Raw genomic sequence first — 6,000 nt, 5'->3', positions numbered from 1 at the left:
ATATGAACACCAGAAGAGCCCTTCTGGAACAGACCAGTGGTCCATCTAGTCCAGCGTCCCATCTCACACAGGGGCCAACCAGTTCCTCTGGAGGGCCAACAACAGGGCACAGAGGCCGAGGCCTTCCCCTGATGTTGCCTCCTAGCTCTGGGATTCAGAGGCTGAGTGCCTCTGAATGTGGAAGTTCTCCTCGGCCACCGTGGCTAGTAGCCACTGATAGACTTATCCAATGCTCCCTCTAAGCTGTGGAGTCTTGTGAGCAAAAATTCTACTTTGTGAGCTACTGGCATTAAAGTTGTGAGCGAGCGATTTGGCTGCTGCATAAATTAGTTTGCTCTAGAGCCCTCCTTCCTGAGCTAAGGCAGAAATGTAGGAGCTGGAGGCTAAAAAACTGTGAGCTAGCTCACACTAACTCAGCTTAGAGGGAACACTGAATCTCTCTAATCCCCTTTGAAAGCTGTTTATTCCTGTGGCCCTCACTACATCCTCTGGCACCTAATTCCCTGTGTAAAGCAGTATTTCCTTTTGTCTGTTCTGATCCTACTGGCCATCAGCTTCATTGGATGCTCTTGAGTTTTACTATTTTAGGAGAGGGAGAAAAAGATCTCTTTGGCTGCAGTCAGACAGACAGTTTGATCCAGCGTGATCTCGGTTCTAATTGATCCAGGGTTTTCTTTGTAGTGGAGAGTTTTGATCAGATCACCCCCTTAACCACACTTTCACCCTGTCCTTGATCAATCAGACACAGCAGGCAGGGAGCGGGGCAGTCGGGCAGCTTTTAAAAAATTCAATTGTCTTCCGAGCATGCGCATAAGCACTGGTGGGAATAAGTGCTTCAAACTCCTGGCAGGCTGGTGGCAGCAGGTGGCCAGTGGGATTGTTGGAGGAGGCTGCTGGGAAATGGAGACCAGTGCGAAGGCCGTGTCCTGTGTGCTGCTGCTCTGAAACAAACTCATCTTGTAAATTAACCCTTTCCCCACTCCGTGTGCCGCAAAGCTGTAGGCCGGAGAGAGCTGAAACACACGGAGCGGTGATCCAGTCAGGTGCACATCCAGGGGTCGTTTCGTAGAAAAAGAGCTAGGGGAACTCATTAGCATAACTCATTAGCATATGCCACACCCCCTGATATCACCGGAAGTGTGTCATAAGGCCACACCCCCTGACATCACCGGAAATGTGTCATAAGGCCACACACCCCGCCCCCAACGGTCCCGGCCGCCACTGCCAGCCTTGCAGCTCCACTGCCGAGCCCCATGAGGGGCCCGTCGGTGGACCTGCAAGGCCGGCGGGAGTGCAAGGAAGCCCCGCAAAGGCCCTCCCTGGCCCCAGGCAGGCAGGGGTGGGGAGAGGCAGGGAGGAAGCAACTTACCCTCCCTCTTCTCCTGCCTCCTCCTGGCTGAATGAGGGCTGGAAGCGGGGCGGCCGGAAGCAGGGGGCAGGGCTTCGTCATGTGCCCCGCCCCTCGTACCTCACCCGGGGGAACTACGATCCCCTGCGATCCCCCCAGAAATGACCTCTGTGCACATCGCCAGTTGGGTTTTTCTAAATGGCAAAAGTGCAAGGAAAGTGTTCCGCTTCAAATCACTAGGAGGCAGTCCAGACAGGGAGAAATGTGGGATGAATCCGGAAACAACCGTAAGATGCCTCATTTTCTTGGTGTCGAAATCCTCAGCCAGAGTGCAGTGATTGCGGGAGGGCCAACGAGTTCAGCACGGGATAAAGACGTTGCTGTCTGGTCAAGGATTTAAAATCCATCAGGGAGCAGCAGCGACACGGGCAGAAAAGGCCAGTCTGACCGCAGCCCAAGTCAACTCTCTCCACCTCTTGCATAAACCTCTGTCATGTCCCCCCTCAGTTGTCTCTTTTCTCAACTGGAAAGTTCCAGACTTCAGCCTTTCCTCATAGGGAAGGGGCTCCAACCTCCTGATCATCTTGGTTGCCCTCCTCTGTACCTTTTCCAATGTCCTTTTTGAGATATGCTGACCAGAACTGTACACAGTATTCCAAATGAGGCCGCACCATAGATCTATACAGGGGCATTACAGTATAAGCTCTTCTATTCTCAACCCCTTTCCTAATAATCCCTAGCACAGAGTTTGCCTTTTTCATCACTGCAGCGCCCTGGCTGGCCACTTTCATTGAGCTCTCCGCTACGACCCCAAGATCTTTCTCCCTCTCAGTCTCAGCAAGTTCAGACCCCATTCGCCTATACTTGAATTTGGGGTTCTTTTTGTCCCAGTGTGCATCGCCTGCCACTTACCAAGGCTGAACTTCATTTGCCACTTTGTCGCCCGCTCACCCAGTCTGTGGCGGTCCTAATTTCTATTACAGGGCAAGGGTGCAGCTTTCAGTTTGGTGTCGTGGTTAAGTGCACGGGCTCTAATCTGGGAGAGCCAGGTTTGATTCCCCCACTCCTCCCCTTGCACCTGCTGGATGACCTTGGGCAAGCCATAGTTCTGATAAGAGCTGTTCTTGAAAAATGTCAGTTTCTCCCAGAGCTCTCTCAGCCCCACCTACCTCACAGGGTGTCTGTTGTGGGGAGGGGAAGGGAAAGAAGATTGTAAGCAGCTCTGGGACTCCTTTGGGTAGTGAAGGGTGGGGTATAAATCCAATCTCCTCTTCCTCTTCCTCTTCACTGGTCTGATCTAGAAGGCCTCCTCCTCCTCCTCCTCCTCCTCCTTCTTCTGGACTTGCTGTCAGAGGGACATATTTCTAGGCAGGGCTGACATCAGCATACCCACAGGTGGCTGCCGGGGCCCAAGGCTTCTGGAAGGGTCCACCGTCTCCCCCCACACCCCTGTTCACCTCCTCTGCCACATGTTCATGTGCCTTTCCCTGACCATTTTAAGCACTCTGCCACACATGCTCCCAGCTTCCCAGCACTGATGGCGCTGCACAGAGGGAACTCTCCGTGATGGTCACAGCAGCTGCACGCAGCAGCCAGTGCTGTTGGGGACGTGCATGAATGTGGTGCATGCGGCCGTGATCACAGGTGACTGGGAGGGCTTATGAGAAGGGGAAGGGAGCCACAAAGGGGGCTGAGGGTGGGCAGAAGGGGGCCCCTGGGCACTGTCTGCCCAGGGGCTCCCAAAGCATGGAACCAGCACTTCTTCTAAGGTATTACGCATTTGCACGGAGCATGGGAACACAGTATACCAATCTGATTATTATTTTTTTACTGTCAAGTCACAGCTGGCAATTCCATGGGGTGTTCAAGGCAAGAGACCTTCAGAGGTAGTCTGCCATTGCCTGGCTCTGCATTGGGACCCTGAGCTTCTGTGGTGGTCTCCCATGCAAGTACTAACTGTTGTGAGAGAAATGTGTGTGGCTGCACGTGTCTGTGAATGCGTGTTTACCCGTGTCACCCACACTCTCCCCTCAGTTCGTGTGTCCTGAGTGATGCCTCCTTACCAAAGGCAGAGGTGTAAACTTGGAAACCACTAAGCGCTGACACAGAAAGGTCTCTTCTTAAAATAAAACTTATCTTTATTAAAGGAAAACATTCAAAGATTTACCTGGCAAGGTGACCAGCAAGACGCTATGTCAGCTTGCCAACACAGTAGAATTCTATCTCCTAAATATTGATAGTAAACACACAGAAAGATAAACATGCAAGCAAAATCCTATCCCACCCCAAGGCATGCAAAGAACGAGAGGCCTCTTGGGCTGACTCCTACCAAGAGCCAGCAAAGGTCTGTTGAATCTAACCAGTATTTATGCCAAAAAAAGGTCCCTCAATAATTAAATTACAGTTGTAAATTAACATTTTGGAGGTTTACAGGAAATTGCTTTCCACAGGATCAATACAGTGTCATTGTTTTCTCCTGGTGTTTCCCAATCATGGGAAATAAACTGTCCTTTGATGTTATCTCTGAAGTGGTGTGTGTGTGAACTCTCTGTATCTCAGGAAGTTAGTTTGTCTTTTGGATTGAAGTCTGCCAACTTCCCAAATGGCCACACATTTTATTGCCTAGGAAATTGTGGGTATCGGCAAGTCTCACATCTGTGGAGATTTCCTGGGAATGGAATGTGTTACATCTTCAGTGAAAAAAAGGTCAAGCCTGTTTGCTAGCAAGGGCAGAGACAGATATATATGGATTTTATAAACTATTTGGTTCATTTTAAACCCAAACCTTCTATATTTCTAAAAATTCTTACCACACTAACCAGGGCTGATTCTGCTTATCTTCCAAGTACTAACCAGAGTCTACCTCTGCATTAGGACCCTAGACTTCCTTGGTGGTCTCCCATTCAAGTAGTCACCTGGGCTAACCCCACTTAGCTTCCACAATCTTGTAAACGCACAAAGTCATAGAATTCTCTGTCACTCTCTCTTATTTAACACCGTGCTAAATGGAAAGATGAATTAAATGAAAGCTTTAGCGATTTTGTAACAATGGAAGCAAAAGATCACGTGATCTTCCCCCCAACAAATACTTCTCTTTGAGCTCTCATGCTCCCCTCCGTATCTCAGAAAGCCTCCGATATGAAGATCTTTCCGACATGCAGATTCCTAAAATTTAATCAGAGGTCATTTCGGGGGGGATCGCGGGGAGTCGCAGTTCCCCCGGGTGAGGTACGGGGGGCGGGGCACATGACAAAGCCCTGCCCCCTGCTTCTGGCCGCCCCGCTTCCGGCCCTCATTCAGCCAGGAGGAGGCAGGAGAAGAGGGAGGGTAAGTTGCTTCCTCCCTGCCTCTCCCCACCCCTGCCTGCCTGGGGCCAGGGAGGGCCTTCGCGGGGCTTCCTTGCACTCCCGCTGGCCTTGCAGGACCACCACCGGGCCCCTCATGGGGCTCGGCAGTGGAGATGCAAGGCCGGCGCCGGTGGCCGGGACCGTTGGGGGCGGGGTGTGTGGCATATGCTAATGAGTTATGCTAATGAGTTCCCCTAACTCTTTTTCTATGAAACGACCCCTGAATTTAATCCATCTACTAAAACAGATGATTAAACCATTTGTTACCATTTATCCAACTGCTAGCCCTAAATAACTTGCATCAAAACCACATTTGAAAAAGCAAAGGTATCATTACTACTACTACTACTACTAATTTGCTGCCAGAGGATGTGGTGATGGCCACAGCAATAAACAGCTCTCAAAGGGGATTAGATAGATTCATGGAGGATAGGTCTGTCAGTGGCTACTAGCCGTGGTCGCTGAGGAGAACCTCCACATTCACAGGTGCTAAGCCTCTGAATCCCAGAGCCAGGAGGCAACATCAGGGGAAGGCCTCGGCCTCCAGGCCCAGGGCTTTTTTTGTAGAAAAAGTCCAGCAGGAACTCATTAGCATAATAGGCCACACCCATAAGCAGAAACTCATTAGCATATTAGGCCACACCCCTGACTGCACCGCTCATTAGCATATTAAGCCGCATTCCCATGTTACCAGAAGTGTGGTCATCCAGCCACACCCACCTTTTGCTTCTTATTCTGTTTACCTTGTTTGTTGTCCAAACCCAGGGCTTTTTTGTAGCAGGAACTCCTTTGCATGTTAGGCCACACACCCCTAATGTAGCCAATCCTAATGAGTTCCTGCTGTTGAGTGTGGCCTATTATGCTAATGTGTTCCTGCTGGGTGTGGCCAACTTGGGAGCCAGCCGGAACTCCGTTCCTGTGCGTTCCTGCTCAAAAATACCCCTGCTAGGCCCTGTTGTTGGTTGTCCAGAAGGACTGGTTGGCCACTGTGTGAGACAGGATGCTGGACCACATGGACGGTTGGTCTGATCCAGAAGGGCTCTTCTTATGTTCTTAATTCAAAGCATGTGTATAGATGTAAACAGGCTGTACACTGTATTCCTCAGCCCCAGTGTGCTGTCCTCTGAAGGACCTACAGTAGCTACAGAGGGTTGGGTCTGGAGATCTCCCACTATTACAATTGGTCTCCAAGCAATAGAGATCAGTTTCCCTGGTAGCTTTGGAGGGTGGACTCTATGGCAATAGACCCTTCTGAGGTCTCCCTCCTCCCCAAACCCCGCCCTTCACAGGCTCCACCCACAATAG

Source organism: Gekko japonicus, unplaced genomic scaffold (genome assembly GCF_001447785.1).
Source record: "Gekko japonicus isolate JY-2015 unplaced genomic scaffold, Gekko_japonicus_V1.1 scaffold2308, whole genome shotgun sequence".
Lineage (NCBI taxonomy): Eukaryota > Metazoa > Chordata > Lepidosauria > Squamata > Gekkonidae > Gekko > Gekko japonicus.
This window is presented reverse-complemented; position numbering follows the sequence as displayed.